The 12,660-nt window shown below is 43.0% G+C and overlaps 1 long non-coding RNA gene across 1 annotated transcript; it reads left to right on the forward strand.

Moving 5' to 3' along the window:
* Positions 1 to 591: 591 nt before the first annotated feature.
* On the forward strand, positions 592 to 3,877 carry LOC120441402. The gene is made up of 3 exons (XR_005614053.1): positions 592 to 1,196; positions 1,428 to 1,775; positions 2,862 to 3,877. It is a non-coding gene; the product is annotated as an uncharacterized LOC120441402 (long non-coding RNA).
* The last annotated feature ends 8,783 nt before the right edge of the window (positions 3,878 to 12,660 follow it).

Here is a 12,660-nt window from a genome sequence, read left to right on the forward strand (position 1 = left end):
GAGCCTGCCAATTAGGTTTGGTATGATTTATCCCTCCCCCCCTCCCGAATTGAAGAACATGTGTCATGATTTAACAAGGCCTTTCCTTTCTTTTCTTTCCTTTCTTTTCTTTTGTTACTTTCATAGTGCACTGAAAGTTTTGTTTGATAATTTTTCTGTCATCTAAGCAGATCTGAACGTTGAATAGGAAGAACTACACAACATGTTGTTGCGAACGGTTGCAAAGTGAGTTTCTCCAAAATTAAAATGGTCTCAGGAGAAAGCCACTTATTTGGGACAATTAGGAAGTGAGTCCCTTTTCTAAAAGGATTCAGCGAGGTAATCCAGTCTAAATTTTTTTTTCTTTTTAATGTCGTCGTTTTGCTGAGGGTGGAAACGAAATGCGACGATAAATTCCACTATCAGCAAAGAAAGAATCACTGAATGAATGAATGAATGAGTGAAAATAAAAAAAATGGGGAACTGACTGACTGGTTAAAGCTGACAAAAGCTGACAAGACTTGACTGACTTAACACCACTATGCGAAGTTAACCCCCACGCCGATGTGACAAAGGTGTGGATGTATCTCTGTGTGTGTCTCTGTTGCAGGAGCAGGAGGAGACCACAGGAGGAAACTTGGGTCACATGACTCTGCAAATTTAACCACTGACTAATGTTTTTAAACAGGGTTACAGGTGGAGTGGAGCTGCTCCAAGAGGGAAACCCTGGAGATTGTTTTAGGGAGAATGTGCGACATTTTTGTACATGTCTCATTGTGTGGAGTTGACACATGGCGAGAGCTGTGTGGCACAAGAGGAGTGTCAATTTTTGATTTGCAGGTGTCGTGAGGTGCCATGACGAGAAGGAGTGACTGAGGAAGATCGTCCACAAGATGGAAGCTGAGGCCAGGAGAGAGGCTTCAGGAGGATCAGAGATCATCTTCAGCACAGCAGACATCCCACAGAGAGCTGTGCTACTGGGCTTCCAGGAGATCGTCATGAGGAGACTTCGCACAGCAAAATCTTAAATAAAATGAAAGAGATTCAGCATTGATGTTGAGGAAGACAACTAAGGTGTACGACGTGCTCTACCTTAAATCGTCCGCGGTGTTGGAACGTGAGAACCTGAGGGATGAAGGAGCGTGCCAAGCTCCATCTGACGGGCAGGAGCAAGTTCAGCGATGGACTTGTGGTTCTGTGAACAGCACAAATGCCAGGTGACTGTGAAATAACTAACAGCACTTTTCCCAAAAGTGAAGCCAGTAACTTACTATCCTAAAAGATTCGATCTAGTTGCTTGTGCTTTGCCTCCGTGTGTGAGATCAGTATGTAGCCCGGGTATATTTGATGGGGCTAAGTTTTATTTCTAGTTATATGTATATATATCTGAATAGTTATCTTGTTCATTTTTCTATATTTGTATTATTCATAACTTAGTTTGTGTTTAGGTGCTTTTATTTTGAAAGGGGCCGGGAGAAAAAGAAACGAGGGAGAAGGCAGCAGCCACGGGAGATTGGAGGAGAGAGAGAAGCATGGGTGAGATACGGCTAGCGTCTACGGAGACTTTTCCCACGGGACGGCGAGGATAAATCATCCCACGTCGACGGCGGAGTAACAGAGTGTATGGGACTGTGAGGTAGTGCTGCCCGGACTGGCTTGCACTGTTGCCTCGGAATCTCCTAGTTAGCGGCGTGCTAACTTGGCTAACCGGAGTTAGCCCTCAAGGCGGACTTCGCTAAGGATCACCGGACCTGTACAGAGCGAGAGGCTACCAACTGCTGAGGCTGACCGATCAGGTTTGTTGCTCGGAAGGAGTAAGTGTGCAGCTGCATGGACTAAGGACGGACCACTCGGCTTGCTGTGAGTTTGTGGAAAGAGACTGTAGCTGTGTCCAAATTCATGGGCTGCATCCTCCTGAGGATGCATTTGTAGACCGATTACGTCACAGCGACGCGCCGAAGGCTGTCCAAATTCCTAGACTCCTCCAAATGCAGCCGACAAATGCGTCCTCCTTTTCCCCGAATTTGAAGGATGGGTCGGGTGTGTCCTTCGTGGCCCTCCATATCCCAGAATTAATAGCGCGGCCCAGCCGAACTCCAGTTTCCGGCAATGGCGGCCGCTACTAAGTTTTAAAATTACTGTTATTAATCCTTCTGGGTCACAAAATAAACTTTTAACATATTTTCAGGCGAGAATGTAGCTGTGTAAACTTGAAATATCTGCTCGGTTTATCAAGATATCGCATATTTGCAAAAGTGCTTCGACGTTTTCGGAGACGTCTGTTACCCACCAGCTCGATAGCTAGCCGATAGCTCGAGGGTCACTGAAGCTGCCAAGAACGGCACAACTCCCAGCACATCATTTTCAGATCACCGCCGACTTTCGCTACTCGGGTTAAACGTAATATATAAGTCACTTAGACAACCTAAAAATGTTATTGTTTGGCTTTTTTCAGTGTTTTATTTGTTTGTGAGTAAATCGGTTTGGCTGAGATTAAAGTTATTAGATTAGATTAGATAAAATAAAACTTTATTAATCCCCCGGGTGGGTTCCTCCTTGGTTTTTACACCACTGAATAAACGTCAAACAGAAAACTGATTAAACAGAAGTATGAGACGGTCGAGAATTTACGCCAGTGTCCTGTTATATTTTAAATAGCAAGGAGCAGACGGCTGAGTTTATTAAACTCCACCGAGACAGCGGTGACGCTAATCAGAAGGCTAGACCATCCAATTTCACAGCCGTTTACTTCCGGCCTACCCGACCTTCTGAGGACCCGGCCCACGTAGACCGCGAAGGCCGGGTCCTCAGGAGGATGCAGCCCATGAATTTGGACACAGCTTGAGAGTTCCAGGTAGGAGCACCATTTTGTTTTCTTCTAGGACTGTTGGTTCCTACGCACACAAGCATCGATCCAGGCCTGCACCGAGGGGACTTGGGAAATTGGGGTGTGAGTGTGTGGGGCCCATTACGGTAACGAACTGTTTAACTGTTGTTATTGTTATAATTTATCATTGCAAGAGACTGTTTACTTTAATGATTTTGTGGGTGTTTATCAATCCATTCAGTAAACCCGCTTAGTTGAAACGGAAGATCTTGTGTGTTGTACTGTTTCTTATATATAGTTCAGAGTAAGATAAAGGTGTTATACGTGTGTAACTAAGGGGAGCTTGCACTGAGGGCAACTGGGTAAGTTCAAGGTAACTAGAACTCAGGGCGTACCCGGCTATAGTGGAGTACTGAGTCAGGGGCGCTACAAGTATGTGCAGCAGCTCAAGCTGTACAATGTTCTGGGGAAATTGTTTTATTTCATCCTTTGACACTGTTAGTTCCACACGAGGTAGATGTTTTACTACTGCAGACTAAAATTACATTTCTGTCACCTGCAAGACACTTGTCTTAAATGTCATTGTTACTCTCACAACCACATATTACCATAAAGCGGTGCACAATTCTGAATCCGTCAACCCTTTTGCCAACGAAGGAAGAGGGCACTCCTCATGAGTGTAGAGAGCACATGGAGAAGGAGTGTAAACCAAGAAATCACTTAATAGATGTGCCAGTCATTGAGGGAACGGTTTGGTTTGTTGATGGTTTGAGCTTTACAACAGCTGAGGGACAGGCTAAAATAGGTTTTACTGTAGGAGATATTTAGAAAGTTATCTGTGCAGGACAATTAGCATGTTAGCATTTATTCTATTAATTTTCCTATTATGCTTTTATTTGCGCTGTGTATGTCATATCGCCATTGTGTATTGGTGGCATTTTCCTGTGAACATAATTTTACAATTTTACATTTTTACATTTTTATGACCCTGATTATACTTGTGTTATTTCCTTGTTTTATGTTAAGCACTTTGGCATACCGTTGGTTTTTAAATGTGCTCTATAAATAAAGATTGTTGTTGTTGTTGTTGTTGTTTCATATCTGCTCAAGCAGCAGAAATAGTAGCTTTAACGGAAGCGTGTAAAGCTGCAGAGAGACAAAATGTGACAATATACACTGATAGTCAATATGCATTTGCTACATTACATTTCTTTGCAGCGCAGTGGGCAAGACGAGGTATGACAACCTCGACAGGGAAACCTGTAGAACACGCCAAACTCCTGCAAAATCTGATGGAAGCAGTATTATTGCCCAGTAGAATTGCCGTTTGTAAATGTGCAGCACATACCAGAGGGAAAGATCCAGTTGCATTAGGGAATGCTTTTGCGGATAAGATCGCAAAAGAGGCAGCTTTAGGAGCACATGGTGTTCACATTTTAGCAGTGCAACACCAGTAGACATTGCCTATTATGCGAGATGCATTGGCAGACATGCAGGCCCACTTACATACTGCAGGGAAACAGTTGTGGTTCACAAATGGTGCAAGCTTGCAGGATGATGTTTATTATGTATGTGATAAGCCAATACTGCCTAAGAATTTATATAAGACTGCTGCGATTTTGAGCCATGATCCATGCCATGTCTCAACAGGAGGGATGATGGCAGCAGTAGAGCAACATTTTTATACTCTAGGATTTAATACTTTAAAAATAAAAATTGTAGGTCATGTATGGTATGTTGCAAGCACAATTCTCGGGGTAATTTGAGACCTAAGAGAGGGAAATTCCCCAGACCCAGTCACACATTTCAAGTTATTCACATGGACTTTATAGAGCTGTCCAACTGTAATAGCTACAAGTACTGTGTGCCTTTTTCAAAGTGGGTAGAAATCATCCCAACTAGGAAAGCAGATGCCATTTCAGTTACCAAAGCAATATGCAAGAATATCATTGTGGAACACGGGATTCCGGAGATTATTTATAGTTATAATGGTCCACATTTTGTAAATGAAGTGATTGGGTTAATGGCACAGCATCTAAAACATCATTGTTCATATCACCTACAAAGTGCAGGGTTGGTAGAGAGGACTAATGGGACAGTAAAGCTAAGACTTAGGAAAACAATGGAAGAGACAGGCAGGACGTGGTTAGATTGTATAGAATTAGTTAAGATGTACATGAGGATTACTCCAACTGAGAATGGTCTGACACCCTTTGAGATTATATATGGTAGACCATTTAGGGTTCTAGTTTTCAGTAGTGATGATAGAAAAGCAGAAGAGAGAACACATTAGCAGATTGGATGCTTAAAATGTTTAAAAGTGAAGAAGTCATGAGAACAAATGATCTGCCAGATGATTCTGTTTCTCTACAGGAGCAGAGCCTGAAGTCTGGAGAGTCTGGGTGCTAATAAAGGCCATAAAGAGGAAGTGCTGGTCCAGTCCACGGTGGAAAGGTCCCTATCAGGTGCTACTGACGACGCCCAGAGGGGTGAAGATTGCTGAGAGAAACATTTGGATACATCAAGCGCACTGCAAGAAGGTAACACACTTCCTGGCCGACTCTGGGTAATGGTGAAAAGACCGGAGTACAAAGGGGAGAGAAAGTCTCCAGGGCCTCTTGTCTCAATCCCGGTGAAGAAACCAATTGATCCAGAACCCAATTCAGAATGGCTAGAAATGTGCTGTGCACCTTCTTGAGCCTGTTGACCCTGAGTGGATTAACAGGAGCGCACTGGGACAGAGCAAACCACACCCAATACCCGCATGGGTTTTCAACCAACTACTGGTGGCAGTTTATGAAGACAACTGCTCACATAAACAACAAGACCAATTGTTATGCTTGTGATGCCACTGTCTACACATTCTTCTGGGCTGTGGCCATATAGCATCACAGGGAGTGAGACAGTTTGTTTGCTTGCCTTAGCAACACACCCAGGAGTAAACATACTTGGAACAGTGCCAACTTTTCAACTCCCCTGAACCTGAATGGAAAGGTTGATTCGCCAGTAGCCGGGAAGGTGAATTGTTCTGGTACGACAGACCTGCTGGCCTGGCCCCAAGTATCTGATCCACTGCCGGACATTATACTGCTAAACAAACTGGAAGCAGGCCAGTTACCCATGTGTATCAAGGGCAATGGATCAGTCCAAGTTGGGGATTTACCATGGAATTTGTGCAATGTCACCTATTCTTTTTGCCCTCTACAAGAAGGGATGTAAACAGAGAAGCCTTTTGTTTACAGTTACATCATGAACACTTCTCTAAGCTGGTTGAGGTTTTGAGCCAAGAAGATCATAAACAACTTGATCCAATTTCCTTTACAAAGCTTTTTCTGCAGCGACAACAGGAAAGGAGAAGAGTTGTAAATGCAGATGATTTACCAGTTGACTCTAACCCCCACAGGATGTCTACAGTGGAGAAGATTTGAGGGATTGATAGGAGTCATAAAGAAGAGTGTTGACCAAGCTACAACTTTGAAGATAGCTGAAAGCCACATGGACAAACAATAAAATAAACTGATGTGTTGGGATGCCTATGTCTGTATACAGTTGGATTGTAGTGACATATGATTTGAGAATGTTGATTCTTCTTGTTTGACTGTTGACATTCATTTGTTTACTTGCAGGATGTAGTTTACTGTGTATGCGATCAATGAGAAGCAGGTTAACTGCTTACATGTATTAACTGTGAACTTTTGCGGCGATAGAAGGTGAATGACGTCGGGAGCTGTGTATGAATGAAGTCTACACTGACACTGCCAAAACCAAGGGTGCATAAGTTGAAATTTAAGCATGCAATGACAAAAAGGGGGGAATGTTAAGTCAAATTGTTGAATGTTGTCATTGTGTTTCTTAAATTTGTAAAGTCTTAGTTCAAGCAGTAGGATCAAAGAGATTCCTTTGATCCTGACCACCTCTCCAGCCACTTCGTGCTGGGGGAGGTTTTATTGTAGATGCATCCTATCTGGAAGATCTGTTTCTTGTGTTGTAAGCTTCCTGCCTTTGTGATGCTTTTGGTGAGCAGGAGGTCACACAAACAAACACACCCCCATGACACACACACACACACACACACACACACACACATTCTCGCTTACACGTGTACACACACACACACATACAGTGCCTTGTCTTTGTAACCAAGGGGGGTTTTACGAGGGTAGGTGCTTGTGTAAACTATTGTATATTGTAACTGTCATGTCAGTAAATAGCTGCGAGGAGAGCTGCTCTTTGAAGGATTTGGGCTAGAGACAGGTAAGGAGCATTGCTCCACCGCCTGGTTCTGACCAAAGCTCTCCCTCATTAGCGAGTTAAAGACCGGTTGAAGATGTTCTGTCTTGTTTTCCGTTCTTCATGAGGAATAAGTCTCTAAACTAGCGGGGCCTGTGGAAACACAGACTCAACATTTATTAAAGGACACCTTTCAGTTATAAACTGTGTCAGAGGTCACAGGAAGTCTTGTGCAGAGCTGCAGAAGAACAGGATGTATAGAAAAGCGGAACTAGGCAACACACACACACATCAAGTAAGGCCAGAGGTAAAGAGGTTGTTTTGATCGAAACTGTGTATGACGTGTAAGAAGTACCAAAATAACAGGAGGAGTGGGGGCTAGATGAGGAACGCTGAAATTACAAATGTAACAGATCCAAGGACGGCTCTTCACATCTGCCGATTGCACTGTGCACATCTCTCTTCCGGAAGTGAATTGAATAAAATGATTATAAATACTTTGACAACTCTGAGTCTGCATCTTCTCTGTCCAGTAGAAGAATAAAAGAACTGGGTTCAATACTAGGAAACAGGTGAGGAGCGTTCAGCTCCAAGAGCTTGGGTTCCGACCGGCCTTCCCTTGCTAGCAAGTAAAAACCCGGTCCCGTCGTTTTCTTGCTTTCTTCATGAGTGATAAGTCTCTGAACTAGCGGGTCTGCTGAAGTCAGATCCAACACCCGCCTAGTCTTTAACTGCTCCTTTCTGTTCCATCAAACTGCTCTTAATGACCTCCTGCTGCCAGACCCCTTCCTAGCCCTTTGCTTCTCGGTGTGTTACTCCGATTCCAACAGCATGTTGTGGCCATAAGCGGTGATATAAAGACCATTTTCTCCTGGAAAAAGACCAACTCCTGGACAAAATGAGACAACTACCTGCTACTGGAGGATTTGAGATACAGCAGTGGGCCAGTAATCTGCCAGAGGTGGTGTCCCACCTGCCTAGTACCACCGGTTCTGACCGCTGTGAGCTCTGACTGACCTTTAACCAAGCTGATCCACAAGAGTTGATGCTTGGGTTATGTTGGCATTACCCTACTAATACCTTGGGGTAGAAGCATCGCCCAGTCTCCTGCATGGCACCAACTCTCCACAATGTGTACAATTCAATTCAATTTTATTTATATAGCGCCAAATCACAACAAAAGTCGCCTCAAGGCGCTTTATATTGTACAGTATACTCTATAATAACAGATACAGAGAAAAACCCAACAATCATATGACCCCCTATGAGCAAGCACTTTGGTGACAGTGGGAAGGAAAAACTCCCTTTTAACAGGAAGAAACCTCCGGCAGAACAAGGCTCAGGGAGGGGCGGGGCCATCTGCTGCAACTGGTTGGGGTGAGAGAAGGAAGACAGGATAAAGACATGCTGTGGAAGAGAGAGAGAGATTAATAACAGATATGATTCAATGCAGAGAGGTCTATTAACACATAGTGAGTGAGAAAGGTGACTGGAAAGGAAAACTCAATGCATCATGGGAATCCCCCGGCAGCCTATGGCCGTTTATCAATGCCCAAGTACGCGAGTACGTACTCGCCGAGAACGCACGGGAGTACGTACCCGCCGAGAACGCGAGCACGGACTCGCGATTTGTAAAATTGGAACACCTGCGTACGTGATGATGTCACAGGTCCGGAGTTTTTACTGCCGTCCCCTCTTAATTTAACTGTGAGTAACATGTTATGAAGCTTAACTTTAATCACAGCCACACCGGTTTACTCAGGAACAAATAAAACACTGAAATAAACCAAACATTAACATTTAGAAGTGATCTAAGTGACTTATATATCATTTTTAACCTCAGTACTGAAACCTCTATTAATAAAAATAGTGTACGTGTACATACGTGTACATACCTTAATAAAAACAAGCAGGTGAGATGTTAGAACGCTTTTATTTCTATTCTAGTGGACACTCAATACTATAGACAGCTGCTGGGGTTTCTTTAACCTGAGTAGTGAGAAGTCCATGGCGGGGGCGGGGGTTGAAAACGATGTGCCGGGAGTCCGCTGTTGAGTTTTGGACGAAATGCATTCTGGGATATATAGTTGTCCCAAGTCCACACCGATGCATGCTCGATAAAACGGGCGGATCGAGAACACATCCGGGACTTTTTCGCGTTCTCGGCTTGATGCGCGTGCCAATTGGAACAGTACTTGGTCTCCGACTGATGACGTATCACGAGTACACGAGAACGCAAGTACGCACAAGTACGCATATTGATAAACGCCCTGTGTCTATTGCAGCATAACTAAGGGAGGATTCAGGGTCACCTGGTCCAGCCCTAACTATATGCTTTAGCAAAAAGGAAAGTTTTAAGCCTAATCTTAAAAGTACAAATAGTGTCTGTCTCCCAAATCCAAACTGGAAGCTGGTTCCACAGAAGAGGGGCCTGAAAACTGAAGGCTCTGCCTCCCATTCTACTTTTAAATACTCTAGGAACAACAAGTAAGCCTGCAGTGCGAGAGCGAAGTGCTCTAATAGGGTGATATGGTACTACAAGGTCATTAAGATAAGATGGGGCCTGATTATTGTGTGGATGCCCTAAAGGGCTTCCACACTATTGAGTTCCTGTTTCTCTTTATTCTTTATTCCACTATATTATTCTAGTTGCTTCCGTACACTTTTTGGCACTTAACTACTTCCTCAGTTTTCAGCCGATTTTCTCCGTTCAAACTCTAAACTGTTCTGCTCTTTCTGCTCTTTCCGGCAATGACTTTTGGTGTTTATTACTATTATACTTTTTTAAAATATTACACTTTTTTCCTTTAATTTGTCCCATTGAAATGAATGGAAAACTTCCACAATTCTGCTAAAACTTGCTTGTTTTTGAAACTTAAATACATCCTCATGCTTTCACCTAGAAACTCCATTCAAACTTTAAAATGTTCTCAGATTATTGGGCTATTCCTGTCTGATTCAGCTTTTTCAGATCTTCTACCGTTTTAATCTTATCTCTCTTGAAGTTTTCAGTTGCAAAATTGTGATTTTTCAGAAAATACATGCGTTGCTATGGTTGCTATGCAATTAAGTCAGAGTGAGTGCTGGTCCATTCTGAATTTTCAATTCAATTCAATTCAGTCTTTATTGGCAGACTTCATGTCCATAAAAACAAGACAGAAACACACACACAACGCCCCCCCCCCAACACAAGGTATAAACCATTAAATATATATGTAGATAAATAAGTATATAAAGCATTTGTAAAAATATAAAACCATAATATACATAAAACACAATTACTTAAAATAAATCAATAAATACACAAACACTAACCAGTGCTTTCTCAGACTGGATGAGTAACGGGAACCACTCACTGTCGGATCTGTAAGTGCTAAAATTATACTGTTACTCGAACCATCCAGTCGTTCTCTAAAATTTTCTCTTCATGTCTAAACAACTTCTTGCTACTCGCTCAATTTCCACTCAACCCCCACAAATTATACATCAAAACGTAGGTATTTTTGCTGGCTTTCAGAAAATGTCACTATCTTTATTGTGAGATTTACCGTTTTTTCGCAATTTGCCTCGGAGTGACACAAGGTCTGACAACTCCCCATTCAAAGTCTATGGGGAGGTTTTGAAATTCAGAGCTGAAATTCTGTAACGGGAGGCATTTTCAAATCGCCGTATCTCTTTAACAAAGCAAAGTTAGGACATGAGGCTTGTGCCAATATATCTTCAGACACTGCTGACACTCACAGTGGAAGCAGTTTTTACAATTATCTTACCGTTGAGCAATGAATTACGTTTGTTTGAGGGGTGGAAATCTGTCCTCCTCTCAGTTTTCAAACTCCGAAAATGAAGCCGTTTCTTCTCTCGTCATATGTCCGCGACGGAGGTACAAAGAGCAGTGAAAATCGCAGTCAAAGTACACCAAAGTCCGCTGATTCACCCAGTACAAGAATTATGCTGCTAGCCCTCCTAGTTTTTGAGTTACACGACGTTTTGTAACTCCAAAAAACGGCGTTTTTCGCCTCTCACCGCGATCTAATTGTGACTGGTCATCAATCTGTTTTTCAGCCGCCCGCCCCCTGTCCAGGTGGCGCAATCGGTAATGACACGGCTCTGCAGCTCAAAGGTCGTGGGTTCAATCCCACCTTGGTCCACATGTTTTTTTTTTCACTACAAATTTATACACTATCACAGACCTGTAATTTATATTGCTAATTTTTTTCACTACAAATGAGTAGTGCAAAAACATACTATGTCTGCAACATCACAGTATATCTGTTATGTTATAGTATTACTACTAAATCACAGTATTTCTGCCAATTCAAGGAGGCTGACTGTTACTAAGTGCATCAGTGTACATAGGTCATCTGTTGTGTTGGAGTGCCCTCTTGTGGCACCTTTTGGGTAGTGCCTTAGTAAACGTGAACACTGCAAAGAAGTGGTATCAGACTGGTTTGTAGTGGAGGAATTTGTTGCCAGTTTCTTTCATCTTTAATCCGTATTCATGTTGTAATGTAGTAGTACCACAATATGGCAGAAACACTATGTTTTGGTACAAATACTTTGATTTGGTATACTTTAGCTTCTTCAGCCCTTTTCAGCAAAATTTTCATTTTTTTCACCCCTTTTCAGCACAAATTCCAGCTTTTTTGGCTGTTTTCAGAAAAAAACCCTCTTTTCAGCAGAAACTCTGCTGATTCATCTCTTTTCAGCGCAAGTTTTATGATTTTAGCAGCTTTTCTAATATGGACCTCAGATTCTTGTTAACGCTCCATGGCAGAAATACATACAAGTACCCACCTGATGAAGCAGACAGAGGCAGTACCTCTGATTGGTGAATTTGAGCAGAAACAGGTTGTTTTGCCTCTTTTCAGCAGAAATTCTGCTGATTCACCTCTATTCAGCGCAACGTTCTGCTGATTCACCTCTTTTCTGCAAAATTTTCAACCATTTCACCTCTTATCAGCGCAATTCTCAGCAGTTTCTGCTCATTTCACCCTAATTGTCAGTCTCTCCATCTCTTACCTTGTGCGAGTGAATTTGGCTCAGTGAGATGAGTAGCCACCTTGCGCCCAGGCGGTCCAGGTTCGAATCCTGCTCAGGGTGACATTTTTTTTTCACCACCATACAACTTTTTGCAACTTTTCATCTTTTTCAGCTTTTCAGCAGACAGCTTCAGCGTTAAGGCATCCACACAGCATTTTCTCAGGAAATGCAAATTTTTCTAGTTTAAGACCTTGTGTTACATCCTGTGAGGCTGTGGGAGTGTGTGGGTGGGGTGTTTGCCCGCTCTCTCCGCCTCCTCCTCTCTTGCCACTCCTACCCCCTCTGTCTCTCTCACTCTCCTCTCTCCCCAGGACACAGCTGCTTTTGATTAGCCTCGTTTGCCACCTGACTCCAGTCAGCAATCACCTCTGAGGCTATTTAAACTGGGGATGAGCTGTGAGCAGGATGGTTTTTCCCTCTGTGGCTCTACACAGTTTTGTGCTAGGTTTTGGACAGACAGCCTCCTTTTGACTAGTGAGTAGATGGGCTTGTGGGCCCTGAGAGTGTCTCCCTGTGGTGAGGAGTAGAGTAGGAAGTGTGGGAAGTGCCTCCCTTTTTTGTTTAGTAGTTTTCTTGTCTTTTGT

This window comes from Oreochromis aureus, linkage group 8 (genome assembly GCF_013358895.1).
Source record: "Oreochromis aureus strain Israel breed Guangdong linkage group 8, ZZ_aureus, whole genome shotgun sequence".
Classification (NCBI taxonomy): domain Eukaryota; kingdom Metazoa; phylum Chordata; class Actinopteri; order Cichliformes; family Cichlidae; genus Oreochromis; species Oreochromis aureus.